The following is a 15,614-nucleotide window of genomic DNA, read 5'->3' on the forward strand; positions in this document are numbered from 1 at the left end:
ATCATGTACTTGCAAATTATAAAACAGACCTCTAAATAGCCCATAGGTCAGTGAAGTCACACTTGGAAGTTAGAAAATATTTATACAGAATAAAAATGAAAATGTTACATATCAAAAGCTATGGAATAAGCTAAAGCCATACTAAGAGGCCATTTTATAGCTCTAATATGTGTATTTATAAAGGCAGCAGAAAAATCAATGAGCTAAGTAAAACTGTTTACAATAATTATAATAAAAATATATTGATGGGAATAGTCCTCAACTCAGAGATCTTCCTCCTACTTTGCTTCTATTGTTTAGATACAAAGAAAAAAACACGCCCTGACCAGAGTGGCTCAGCTGGTTGAGTGTCATCCCATTAACCAAAAGGTCACGGGTTTGATTCCTGCTCCGCATATGCTCCCTGTCCTCCCCTTCCACCACCCTTGTGGGCTTGACTCCCAGTAGGGGAGCATGCGGGAGGCAGCCAATCAATGCTTCTCTCTCACATTGATGTTTCTCTCTCTCTCTTCCTCCCCCCTCTCCCTTCCTCTCTCTCTAAAATCAATGAAAATATTTTTTAAAATGTCATGTAAGTATGAAATAGATGGAAAGGTAAAGACTGAAAATTGTTTCCAAATGTCAGATGTTTGGTTGTGGTGTGGGAGATATGATTCCTACAGAGATAAGACTAAGGAGAAAGTCATTCATAAAAGTAACACAATAAACCAAAGCCAGAAGAGCAAATCTGTAAACTGGCTTAGAAAAGATACTTAAAATGTACCGAGCAATCTTCATCCTCACTGGATCCTAAAAGGCAGGCATTATTATCCTCCATACTTTACTGATGAGGAACTGAGGCACTCGGATTTGCAACTTGCCCAAGATCTCATACTCGAGTTAGTAGTAGAGTTGAAATTCAACTCAGATCTATCTGATTCTAGTACTCTCTGATAAACTATTATTTTGTGCCAGGATCTCTGCTGGTAACATAATGCTGAAAAAGGATGGATCCTACCTTTAAGGAGCTCAGTGTAAAAGTGAGAGAGGACACATTTTTATAAGCATATAGCAATTGCTTTCAACTTCAAAAACTAAGATTTTCATTAGGAATCCCCTCAACCTCTTTATCCAATGGAAATAATAATGATGGTGATTGCACAGCTAACATCTGAGGGCTCACTACATGTCCCAAATATGTAAACTGTAAAAAATACATTTCTAGTGAAGAAGAAAGATCGGGAGTGATGATCCAAAGTAATTATAGCTTTATCTGCAATATCTAGCTGAAATGCTTTGTTTTCACATGGAGAAAGCATTCTTCTATCATTTCTATAAATAATTTGAAATTTTTTTCAAAATGGAAAACAAATACATAAACATGTATGTGAGAGAAATTTTATCTTATTTAAAAATGGCCACAGACAATGGAATGTGTTGAAATTCTATAATCCTTAGCAACTAACAGTTGCTATACACATAATACACAACCGGACTTTTTATGATAAAAAAATGTAATCAAGATTCAAAGAATGCCTTGTGATAAATACTAATATACTTGATATATAATGGAAAGCTGAGAATAAGCATTTATCTTATAAGCACTGAAAACAGTAGAAAGTGATATATTTTAGATAACAAAAAACTCCCAACATAAGGACTTGTATGGGAGGGAAGCTGAGAAATCAATGGAAAGTGAAATACTTGTGTTTTTTCCCTCCATTTCTTTGAATGCAGCATTCATGCTGTCTATATCCCAATTATACAGAGATAATGTTATCTCTGCATCTAAATCTCTCTCTCTCTCTCTCTCTCTCTCTCTCTCTCTCTCTCTCTCTCTCTCTCTCTCTCTCACACACACACACACACACACACACACACACACACACACACACACACAGATGTCCAGGCAACTCTACAATGATATACTTGTATCTTACTTTTACTACCTAATGAAGGTCTAGCATAGTGCTTACACATGAACCTATACATTAAGTATTTGTAGAATAAATGAATACATTTGCCTCCCGAACACTATCATTGCTGCTCAGATTTCCTCGAATATATGAACAGATGAAGTTTCATCACAGGCAAATTCAGTATTTTAGTGAGGGCAGCACTTCCTTAACTGTATACTTTGGAATAATACTCATGGATATATTTTTTTAAAAGGTTGTGAGGTTTTAATAGCTGAATCACTTAGAAAATAATGTTATACTATATGCTCCTTAGTTCTTCACAACAAACATAAGCATATTTATGGAGGGTCTAAGAAGTCCAGTCCCACAATCAAGATACCTGTTTCACACAGCATTCTCCAAACTTTTCCCAATATTCTTATTAACATCTTTCCAATGTAAGAAATAATGCTTTGGGATAAGCCCGTGCATCTATCTAAGAAATATTCATAGGGCAATTAATTTTTGCAGGCTGGTGGCAGAGACCTACTTGAATCTAGATTGTCACAAATGCAGGTGTGTACAGCACAAGAGCATTATTATATGAACGTTCAAGATTTCACCTCATGTTTAAAAACTTAGTCTTCAAGAATAACCTTCCAGCCGAAACCGGTTTGGCTCAGTGGATAGAGCGTCGGCCTGCGGACTCAAGGGTCCCAGGTTCGATTCCGGTCAGGGGCATGTACCTTGGTTGCGGGCACATCCCCAGTGGGGGGTGTGCAGGAGGCAGCTGGTCGGTGTTTCTCTCTCATCGATGTTTCTGGCTCTCTGTCCCTCTCTCTTCCTCTCTGTAAAAAATCAATAAAATATATTAAAAAAAAAAAAAAAAAAAAAAAAAAGAATAACCTTCCAGAACTAAGAACAATTAATAGGGAAATGTACTCTTTAATAAGAAACTTGACTATCTGAAACTTTTTGCCCCTTACAACCCATATATTTCATTTAAGAGAAGGGCATGCAAAGGGCTTTGTAAGTATGAATATTAATAATAATCCTAAAAAGAATGTTTAAAATTGCACAATTCCCCAACAGAATAGCATTCCTCAAAGATCCATTGTTAAATTCCAAGCTGCATTATTAGAATATGCTTTTTAAAACATAGCTACCTGACAGAGAAGCACCGTGTCTATCCAGAAATCACCTACCCATTAACCTTATTTAAAAGACCAAGAAATAACGATGATTCTTGTGCATTTTACGAAGTCTTTAAGTTCTTGTGTGCTATTCATTGGAAGACATTTCAGGACTCTATACTCAGTTACTATAAATATAAATAAATTTCTATTAAGCTTGCTGGTCTAATTTCCCATTTACTGAACAAGAATACTAGTCATAAAAGCAATAATAAAACATCATGAGGTTTGAGAGATTAAAGAAGACAATTAAAATACTAAAATAACAAATGCAGCTTAGAAAGACCTCATTTTCACTGGGGATAGAGAGCAGGAAGAATGATATTTAAGATGAGTCCTAAGGATGCCAATTTAGACTAACTGTACTGAAATGTACTGACAAAGACCCAGAACTGAGTGTCCAATACGGTAGCCCTAGTCATACATGGCTACCAAGCCCTTGAAGTGTGTGGTTAATCAAACTGACACATGCTGTAAGTGTAAAATACAAATTGGATTTAGTAATTAAATCACTACTACATTTTTATTATGTTTTAAAAACTTACTAAATATATTACATTTCACCTTAAAATATTTTTAATGTGGCTACAAAATTACATATGTGGTTCACATTTTATTTCTATTGAATAAGAAGTAAACAGTAAGCAAACCACTGTAGCTCAGGTACAGGTTTATACAGGAAGATACAGGAGACGAAGGGCCAGATGTAGCATTCTTGGGTGCTTAGATTTCCTGAACAAGAAAAAAGCTACTGAAGAGTTTTAAGCAAGAAAATGAGTAGAAGAGACTTGGTTCTTAAAAAGATTACTCTGGAAGTATAGAAGATGAAATGGTAGAAAATTAAACTTATGGGAAACCGGAAACATTAGTCAAGGCACAGGAAGATGGAGGCTTTATGAAATCAAAAGGAAACTACCAGAAGCTTCTACCACTAGATAGTGACATATCATAAAAATGTCAGCTGAGAGAGAGAAAAAGAGAGAGAGAAGATCCTAAAACCACCAAAGCAGCCTGGAGCCTATTTTATGGAGAAGTCGAAAGCTCTAGAGAAAGTAGCTCTAGCTAATCCAAGTGGCCGTGGTATACACCAGCACTGTGCCTGAGGCATGCGAAGATGAAACGTGTATTCATAACTCATTACACTTTTATTAAAAAATGAGGGGTTGGGGGGATATTGTTAAATAACTCAATAAGTATTAGAAGACATATTTCTCCCACTTTATTTTTTTTTAAACCACAGAGCAGCTTTCAATTAATATGTGCACTAACAATGAGTTTATTAAAAGTGAAGATAGATGTAATAAGAGAAAAAAAGAAGAGTGCCTGGCAAATCTGAGGACAAGCAAGGAAACCAGAGTGAACGAGCAGAGGAGGGTAGTCAAAGATAACACTGTCTAGGACAGTGGTTCTCACCCTTCCTAATGCCGCGACCCTTTAATACAGTTCCTCATGTTGTGGTGACCCCCAACCGTAAAATTATTTTCGTTGCTACTTCATAACTGTAATTTTGCTACTGTTAAATGAATCGTCATGTAAATATCTGTGTTTTCCGATGGTCTTAGGCTCTACAGCAGCGGTTCTCAACCTGTGGGTTACGACCCACAGGTTGAGAACTGCTAGCAGGGTCACCTAAGACCATCAGAAAACACCGTATTTACATTACGATTCACAACAGGTGAATTTTTAAAGATTTCTTCTTTAAAAAAAGAAGAAATTTGTTCAAATTTCTTCAGAATTTAAACTGAAGAAAGAGATAATAAGACAATGAGGAAAAAGAATAGTATCCATAAAATAAAAACAAGTTATTAAACAAGGGTAATTGTGAAAAAGCATCACTTAGATTTCAGAAATGAAGGATATGATGATTAAATTATGGAAATTTAAAGGTAAGCAGCAAAATAGCAATTGGTCACAAATGAAGAATGAATTAATAAGCCAGAAGATCAAACTGGAAATGCAGAGTGGGAACAAAGGATAAAACAAATGTTTGGAGACATTATGGGCAGATGCACAGTTCCAACATCTGGAGCAATCACATTAAGAGTTGTAGTTTTCAAAAATAAAAACAAACTAACAAATTTCCCACATCTGAAGACAAATGGGAATTTTCAGCTTGAGAGATTTCCAATTGCCGAGAGAGGAAAACAAAATAAAATAAAATTTAGACAATCCATGTAAAACTTCATGGCATCAACAAGGATAAAAGATAAAACAGAAACAGCCCTAGCCAGTTTTTCTCAGTGGTTAGAGCGTCGGCTCTAGAACCGAAGGATCTCAGGTTTGATTCCAGTGAAAGGCACATACCTTGGTTGTAGGCGCCATCCCCGCCCCAGTCAGGGTGCCTTTGGGAGGCAACCAATCAACTTGTCTCTCTCACATTGATGTTTCTCTCTCTGTCTCCTCCCCCTCCCTTCCACCCTCTCAAAAAAAAAAAAAAAAAAATCAATGGAAAAAAAATTTGTTAATCCTCTGGTGAGAATTAATAAAAAACAAAAACAAAAACAAAACAGAAACAAAGTAAAACACAATACTTAATAAAGGAACAAGAATCATAAGGAGCCCAGACTTCTCATCCCCAATACTGAATGCCAGAAGACAATACATAAACTTTTTCAAAGTGCTAAAGGAAAAAGACTTTAGACTGATTATTATATATACAAATAAACAATTATTTTTAAGAGTTAATATAAAATAAAGCATTTTGAATATATAAGGACTTAAGTTCCAGAATCTTGCTGCTAGAAATACTTATTTCCTCAATAAAATAAATGAGTTCAGAAGTAATGAAATCCAACTAGTAGTATGGAAAAAATACAGGAATTAATAAATAAAACCAGTAAAATGTATTGGAAAATCAAAAGTAGCTAATATAAAAAATTAATCACAAGTTTAATGTGTTTACTCACAATCCAGAGTTAAAATTCCATCAACAGTAACATGAGAGATGGAGGAGAGGGAAGAAGATATGTTCTCTATTATAAATACTTAATTTACACAGTAAAGTACCAGTCAGAGAGTCCTGCCCAGATAATATTTGCTGGCATTTAATGAAACCTTAGAATCTTATCTTTAAAATCCTTTTTGGCTTTTCTATACTTTTAAAATCTTAAATCAAAAGTTGGTTACCAGCACCCCCAAAGGCTATTATTTGCTGCTATTCTAAAAAAACAACCCCTATATCTCATTCTTAATTTTTTTTAAGGATTTTTCACCTGGTCTCATCCATTTCTCATCTACATGTCATTTTTAAACCTTAGTAGTGCCACTCTCAAGCATCAGCAATGTGTGGGCCCTACAGGTGGCATTTGTATTAAAGAGGCCATCCATGTCTTACCAGATAATAGCACAAATGAAGTGTGTACCTAGGCTTCCTTCCATCTCTTTACATTTCAATCAGGTGTTTGCCAAATGGACAGTCAATTTAAATGTCCTTCTAGAAGCTGCTTTTAAGAAAGATATGCAAAGAGCTACCTTTCAGATAAAACAGTACACCATAATGCTATCATAATATTTCTCCCTTCATCACCATCAATAGGACAACCTTTTAACAAAGACATGATTTCAGATCATGCTAAGAAATGCCTCTATTGTGTCTGTTCCTAGTCAACAGAACTATAAAGAACTCTTAATATGTCTATGTTACAATTACAGTGCTTACTAAAACATTTAGTTTCATGAAATCAAACCAAAAATTCATTCTTCTCTGTCTTCCTGTTTTTGAAATGTATCTAGCAGGAAAGACAACTTGAGTAGCGTAAAATTCAGATCTACATAAAGAGCCACTAAGAACAATATAATTTATTAAATTATACTGTAGTTTTCCTATAACCTAGCATGTCCTGATATATAGCAGTATGCGTTTTTCTGAGTTAATATGTTTGCTTTAAATGACAAGTATAACATATGATCTTAAATGGTTTCAAGCTAGCAATTGTTCACTTACTACTATTTTGAAAATAATTAAGAACAGTATTAAAATATTTTCATATAATTACTTCATGAGTATTTTCTCTATATTATTTTACTGCTTAAGAAGTATTACTCAGTTTTCATAAAATAATACAATTTAATAATTTTATTTGCTAACACCATACCAGTGAAAATGCATAATAAAAACATAGCTCAATATATCAACTATTTAAGGAAATGAGGCAATACAATAATACATTCAAGAGTACATTTAAGGGTATGATCTCAGAAAAGTACAGCAATAGCCATAACCAAATGATGATTCAGTCTTAAGACAGTACACTTCAAATGCATTGCATTTAAAGTCTATAGATTATTATGAAGGTATTTTTCAAACCCTCTTAGAGGCAAATAAAGATTCCTTTAATTGAAAAGCAAAATGGGCATGCGATTGGGCTTTTTAGATTGCTTTGTAGTTCTTATTTTTAAAGTTAAAAAAATAAAACAGCACAATAAAGTTCACTTACAATTCAAAACAGAACTTAAATTTAATAACTAGATTAGTTCAATCTCAAAAGAAAATAACAATTACTTACTTTGGAGGCCCATGGCTGAAGACAATTGGCATAACAGCGAACAAGAAAAGCCATTTCCTGGGCTGGAAAGGGTAGTTTCCTTTGCAAACCAGAGCCACACTGATGAGTATGCTGACAAAATTCTATTAAGTTTCTTTTTACAAATCATACACCACTTGTAGTGTTATATATATAAAGGCAGCTTCTCCAAATCCCTTTCAAACTGAAATCAGCTTTCAGTAGCTTACAGTATTGTTCTAAAAACTGCAACAATTTTCATCAAAATGTTCACTTTAAACAAGCAAATCACAGTAAATCAAGATGTTTGTATTTCTGGCTCAGAACACACAGACATACACATGCTACCTCAGACACCTGGCACAGACATGCAGTGGTAACACAACAGATAATAATGTAACAATGAAAGCAAATAAGGCAACATGCACCAAATCTGGGTCCTGGATTCTGAGAAACCTTTCCTCTCTATAATACAGCTTTGTCTTTTCTTCAACTTAATTCATTCTGTAGAGCAAGCACTGCAGTGATTCTTCTGCATCAGAAGCAACCAGAACACTGTATCCTTAAAATGAAAGTTTCTTCTTTATATTCTTACCACCAGAGGTTAAAAAAGAAAAAAAAATCAACCGTTGAGCAAATGGTAGTTAGAAGACGTATGCTCTAACAGGTTTGTCCTGTAGCATGCCTGAAAATCTTCAAAATTACAAATTTCTCTTTTCACATTCACTATTCACAGCTCTGCAGTACTGCTTCTTGTTCTAATGCATCACTAAGACCGAATTGTTGATCTAAGTCTGGATTTCTGGTTGAAATTTATATATAATATGGTACAAAAACACTACATCTTTTGCTAAAGCAAGACTGTATGTTAGTGTCTTAATTCCTACTGTCCTTGCCTGTTTCACAGCAGCTCCCTAAGGAGAAGCTCCTATTGATTCTATGCTCTGCAGTAAGATGAAATATCTAATAAGAAGGAAAGAGAGTGGGAGGAGAATAGAGCTAAAAGGATGACATCACCTGTATAGAAAGCCTTCAGAAACTGCATTAGATCAATTGGCTACTGTATCTGCAGATGCAGCCCAAAGAGCAATTTATTTTAAAAAAACACACACACACTCTTCCGTTAGACATGTCAGCAAGCTAAATTCTATAAGTAAAAAAAAAATCGGTTTAAGCACCTCTCTATTTCACAGTTTTAAAAATCCATTTTGGTTTTTAATTCTGTGTATTGATACATGGCTTATTTAAGAAGCCATATCCCCTAATATTATTATTCAAATTTAACATAGTATTATCTTCCCAAGGGAAAATAATTAGTTCTGGTAAGATATACTTGCAATGCAAATACATAAGGCAGCCTAGATCTCAGATGTCACACATGTATTTGTAATACTGCTAATTCAGGACTTTCTGCTTGCAAAACTTCCTATTTATCAAATAGCTGCCTGAAAGGCAAAAGCTTCAGGACCACTCTAAATTAAAATTAAAAATATCTAAAACCGGGACTAAGATTTGTATGTAAACAGTACTTTTACATGGAAACAATAGAATTTCATTTTGTAAAGGAAAGCTGAAAAAAAAAAAAATCACAGGCACTACAGTCCACTTGCAGCATGCACCAAATCCTCTGAGAAAGAATGATCTATGCAATATGGTACTTTCCTGCAGCCCGATGCTCAATTCCTAGAAAGAGACGGGAAGCCACTACAACTCAGAAGGAATCAGAGGAGAAAATGATAAACCCTGCCTCTAAATTGAGCGTGGGCTAGAAGGAAATCTCATTTTTTCTATAAAAATAACATTAAAAAACCTTTAATTTTGCCACACCCTCTCCAATCTGAAAACACAATTCCTCTAGTACCCACCCTTATTCTTCATGCTTCTGCTACAAGGCTACTCCCACAAAGAGTTTGCACTTACGGTTGTAATGGTGCCTCCCAATGGTCAAAGGAAGACATAGTTTCCAATGGTACAATACAGTTAGTACACCTCCAGGTAGCAAAATTATGAGAATAACAATCAATGAACATGTCAAAGTAATAGAACAATTTTGCTGTATTCACCTAACACTATTTTGGGGGGAAGAGGTTTGCAATATAAGAGGAGAAATTACTACCTGAGTATTACAAAGGACTCCACTGACTGCCATAGAAAAAAAAAATCTTATTGGAGAAAATTTTTCAATAACCCCGCGCAAAGTATGAGTCACTTTCCGAATAACACTATGACAATGTGAATTAGGCTGCTACTTTCAAGACTAGAATTTACTTTGGTAAAACTAAGTATTACTCTGAACAAAGATAAATCATAATTTAAAAATATGTGATCATTTTTAATTTAGGTTTCCATAAAACTTAAGACTTACTTGTTTTCTGCAAAAATTTAAAAAGAACACTCCAAATTTGCATTTATGCATAAAACTAAATCTCATAAATACAAATAAGCATGACTCCGGTTTTCTAAAAGTAAAATAAACATGGAAAATATGTACAGGTTGATTTTCAAGCACCAATGAACATTTTCAACTTACCTAATTTAAATAAACTACAATGGGTTAGAATGTCAACAAAATATTAAACATTCAAAAATAAATTAACTAAAATTTAATTTTGATAACTCATTATTTAAAATAGAAAAATGGCAAGTAGGCATTTTGTATGTAATGAAGCCAAACATTTCCTAAAGATAAATTTCTAAAAGACTAGCATTTTGTACATAAACATTAGTAATACGACTCAAAAACATTTTCGGTTTCAGTGGCAGACAGTAATTATATTCATGTATAGTACCAATAGGATAAATTACAACCAAATCAAAAAGCAAAATCCTAATGGGCACCTTTGCCCCTTTTTATAAATCATGTTGATAGCACACAAAGGAGGACCTCAAGCTGAGCTAGCTTTTCTTAGCGGCTTCAAAACACTGCTGCCTCTTGGTGAAATGCAACCCACTAATGCCATATGTTAGAACTAGGAGTAAACACCAACTCAATAAAGGAACAACTCCTTTTCTTTAGTTTCGCCTGTGAGGAGGATGACATCATCCTTTTCCTTGGTCTACCTATCTGCCATTGTAGGGAATTATAAGGTGAACCTAGCATGCAAAATCTCCCTATGCAACAATACCATGAAATAAATAACAGGCTAAATTCTATGTTCAGCATATGAATCCACTACCACTATGATAATACACTCTCCACCATAATGTTTCTCCAGAAACAATGACTTAACCTCTTAATTCCTGAAGGAAGAAATAAAATGTCTTTATAAGAGAACAGCCAGTAATTTATGAAACAACTAAAAATATATGATTAGGTGAATAAATGATTTTCACTCATCACTTTTAGAATTTTATCTTGATCTCATTTCATTATCTTACCAACTGAAATGAAGTAACTGCAGAGCACGCCCTCCCTGATCTACACACTGTCCAGGAATCATCACCACAGGATAACTATTTAAGAATATATTCTTCCTTCCCAAAAGAATATATTTCCCCTGCATATAAAATGCATGATGCACAGCTACAATGATAAAATCTTTAGCTTTTAAAAGGTCTTTTACACTACTACAAAATAAAGCAATCAATGTATATTGGCTTTGCAATGTTTCAAACCATTACAAAATACTTTTATAAAAACATAAACACTGTATAGTTAATAATTAAAATGTTAACGGAATAAATTATTTCTAAATAAAAATACAGAGCAAGACATCTGATATCATACTGTATAGAAAGCCCAAAATGGGTTCTGATAGTTACTAAACAATAAATATTCCTTTTATTTCAATAAATAACCACAATGAAGAGGGAAAAAAAGATCATCATGGAAAAGGTTATCAGAATATATATATTCTAGACATTATGAAAACCAAAACCCAACAATAATAAAAACCAAGTTTGTCATAATCTCAGACATAGTCACAGTTTTATTCACCAGCACAGTGAAATATAATCAAATTTAGAGAAACCAAACCAAAGGGTGAGGAACAACAACAACAACAATATGTACCTTTACAAAATAAAATAAGCAGGCTATTCATTTCTGCATTTTAGTTGTATTTGGTCTTTCAAGTATAAGCTGTTAAATGAACTGATTTATGTAATAAAAATACTTTAATCCTTTTGGAAAATGAATGAAACTTTACAATAATGTCAGAGGTAACATACAAGCTCTTATAAAGAATTACAGCAAGCTTTTCCACCCCTTCCGTCACATCTCCCTTGGTTAACCTGAACATATGAATCTTTGTAGCTATCACAATATGGTTAACGCTAATTACGAGTGCCCCTCAGGAATCCTGCTTTTAAACTGCATCCTATCTAGTCCTTGGCCTTTCTGAAGGAGGGAAGCCAGAGTACCAACACTCTCCCTCCTATTCTTCTGTAAAGAACAGTGCTGCAGCACACTGTCATCTCTGTGCACTAAATGATCAGCACCATGCTGTTGAAAACCCTGGCAAACCCACCAGCAGGACACATATGCACTATGAAATATGATCCATCCTTAGGGAGTTATCGAGGAAGAAAAAGCAAAAAGGGAGAGGGAAGCCTTCATTATCAACTAAGGTGATGTAAGCTTCTATAATTAGAATCAGTGAAACTGAAGGAACAATAAAAAGCACCACCATGCTCTATTTTCCCCAACACTGTGCGGTTGTTTCAAGCATTTTTCATTCACTCACATACACACATAAAAACAAGAATACACTATGCATATATAGTAATCAGTCATGCTACATACTATGTGCAAACCTAAAGTTTTAACATAGTGTATGATTTTCTTCAATAAATAAAAGCTGCCCAATAATTAAGACAGAGCTATACATAAATATGACTGGGAAAAGAAATCTCATTTTTAAAAATTAAACAACTGAAAACACTGTTTCCATTTGCAAATTCTGGATTATATTAGAGATTACCTTTACATCACTTCTCTAATTTTACATGCTGCATTTTCTAAAACTATGGAAGCCAAATGCTGAACATAGCTTATTAAACAGATAACGAATCAAACTAAAAGGCAGTAACAATCAGCATTAATTTGTTTGCTATGTCTGAGTGGTTATTCCCCTTACAACTGGAATGCTCTTGCAAATCATTATCTTTGACCCCTGGTACACATTAGTATCAGAGTTGCTGTAAACAATCTTCAAAAGGGCTTTCTTTAGCAATTATTGTGTAAAGTATTTCGAGTATGATAAAAATCTTCCTAATTCTGGTTCCCTGGGCACATCCATATGAATCACTGTCACCTTTAAGGGATGACTGACCAGACAACCATAGAGGCACATCCTGCCCTTCTCCTCCTAACACTCCTGAAGTTCACACAGAGTAAATAAGACAATTTTAAATAATGACTACCTAGAAGTTAACCATACTTATGTAGAATCTTAAAAATAATTTTCATATTCTTAACACAGTAACTTAACTTCTATGAATCAATTCTAAGGGAGAAAAAAAAAGTCAGTCATATACAGGTTTATTCCTACAAGTTGTTTGTAATAGGAGAAAAGTAGGAAGGTGCAGGAGAATATCTTGTTATACTAACACAATATAATACTAATATTAAAAATAATGTTTAGGGAAAATTTTAATTGTATGAGAAACAGGAAGTCAGGATATATAACTAAATATTCAGCATTATCTAAATTAGGTAAAAGATCTGAATTAAGCACGATATGTTTAAAAAAATCATTAGCAATGCTAGCTATCTCTGGTTTTGAGGATTACAGCAAATTTATTTCCTTCCTAATATTCTTCTATGTTTTTACATTTCTACAATGAGCATTCTACTTCACAATTTAAAAAAAATCTGCTGTAGGCAGGCATTTGTTCTACTTAGTTTGATTACAATCTCATCCCTTTGCTTATTCTCTGTCCATTTGAATTAGATACAAGAATCTCCTATCTACATTCTACGTATTTCCCAGAAGACAAATGAAAAGCAGAATTCTCCTAAGACAGCGGTCGGCAAACTCATTTGTCAACAGAGCGGCAAACCTCTTCTGTTGGAAGCACCATAATGAACGCACCTGTCCAAGCACTCTGGGTTGTAAACACTAGCAGAGTGAGAGGAAGCGGCAGACTCTCCGAGCTGGGCTCCAAATTTCTCAGTAGCTGTCTATCTAGTCAGCACTCACTGTCTTATATACGAGTTAAACTTCCTTCCTTCAGAAGTGATAGAAGATTGTTTATTCACTCATTCTTTCATTCTACAATATTTACCAAACATTAAATAAAACTGAAAACAATCAAGATCCATTAAGTTCACAAATACAAAATAAAGTTCACAATGTTGACAGTTTCTTCATCAACCAGTGACTATAACTTACACATGCCAAATTGGAAATTCTGATAATAGATATAAAAAGGAGTGTCTGTACCTCCTTCATTCTGACTTGAGTAACTGTTTAAATTATTTGTTCACTGGTGCTCTGCTACGGTCTGAATTCAAAATTCGTATGTTGAAATCCTAATCTCCAAAGTGACGGTGGGGCCTTTGGAAGTGATTAGGTCATGAGGGCCCTGGGATTGGGATTAGTGACCTTATAAAAGTGACTCCAGAGAGCTCCCTAGCCCTCTTTTGCCATGTAGAAAAGAAGTTGTCAGTCTATATATAAGAAACAAAAATCCAACTTACTATCTAGTTTAATTCCCACACATGATGCAGGGACTAAGGGTCTTACATATTCCTTAAAATAGCAAGTTAGTGCTTGAGAAAGAACCTGTATCATCTGATTTCTAGCTTAATGTCTATTCTATCACCTCAAACTGAGGCTCTGGCTCTTATTAACTTACCCATATTAAGGGTTTTACTTATCTGCAACTAGTTTCTTTGGAAGTCCAAATGAGTTGTCCTTAGACAAATGTTGGGACACTGCTATGATCTGAAGGTTTATATTCCATGAGAAGTCCCATGTGGAAAAACTAATTTCCAAGGTGATGGTATTAGGAGGTGGGGGTCTTTGGAAGGTGATCTAGTCACGAGGAAGAAGCCTTCATAACTGGGATTAGTGCCCTTATAAAAGAAAACCCATAGCGCTCGCTCCCTAGGCCTTTCCACCATGTGAGGAGACAAGAAGAGGTCAGCAGTCTACAATCCAAAAGAGGGCCTTTATCAGAACTCAGCCATATTGGCATCCTGATAATGGATTTCCAGCCTCCAGACCTGTGAGAAATTAATTTCTGTTGTTTACAAGTTCTTGAATCTGTGGTATTTTGTTATAGCGGTCTGAACAGACTAAGACATTCTTTAGGAGGAGATTTCAATAATCACATGTTTGAAGCAAAGGCCTCTATTTTCCCATGAGCAGGTTGGGGGGTAGGATTGTATTTCTTATTAAGGAATGGCTTGATTAATAAGACACATAGAATCCATGAAAGCAAACACATTTTGCTAAAAACATTAAGATGTCACATCCATGGTCAAGTGAAGTATCTATTCATTATTCAGAGTACCAACATAAAGGTGGTTAAATGATCTGGTCCTAGTAATCAACTCTTAATTCAGCTAGATTGACAAATCTGTCTTAATATCTCTAAATATGCTCTGAATCCAAACAAAACATGGAGCACTGCAGGAGAGCAGGGAACATAAGGTGTAATCACAGAAGTAGCAAATGAGAAAGAGCTCCTTGCTGCATTAGTAATTTGTGAGTCTAAAATGAAACAGAAGATTCTAGAGTGTGATACCATGCCCACTACCTGCCATACTATCCCAGAACAATAAACTAGAGCAGTAATTTTCAACCTTCTGATCTCATGGCACACATAAACGAATTACTAAAATTCTGTGGCACACCAAAAAAATATTTTTGTTGATTTGACAACAAAAAAAGGATATAATTTTGATTCATTCAGACTGAAAGGCTATTGTGTTAGCTGCTGTCATTTTTTAAAAATGACGATCTGAAGGAAAAGAGGTCAGGTCCCTAACTAAAAGATCAGGTATTGCATGTTTTAAAAATTCTTGCAGCACACCTGCTTAAGAACACTGAATTAGCCAGCCCTAGCCGGTTTGGCTCAGTAGATGGAGTGTT

At 34.7% G+C, this 15,614-nt stretch overlaps 1 protein-coding gene across 2 annotated transcripts in view; it reads right to left on the reverse strand.

Moving 5' to 3' along the window:
• The window catches only part of RAPGEF6 (Rap guanine nucleotide exchange factor 6), a 181,626-nt gene that overhangs the window by 106,383 nt on the left and 59,629 nt on the right, over window positions 1-15,614 (reverse strand). The gene's annotated exons all lie outside the window — the stretch shown is intronic.

This window comes from Eptesicus fuscus, chromosome 6, assembly GCF_027574615.1.
Source record: "Eptesicus fuscus isolate TK198812 chromosome 6, DD_ASM_mEF_20220401, whole genome shotgun sequence".
Lineage (NCBI taxonomy): Eukaryota > Metazoa > Chordata > Mammalia > Chiroptera > Vespertilionidae > Eptesicus > Eptesicus fuscus.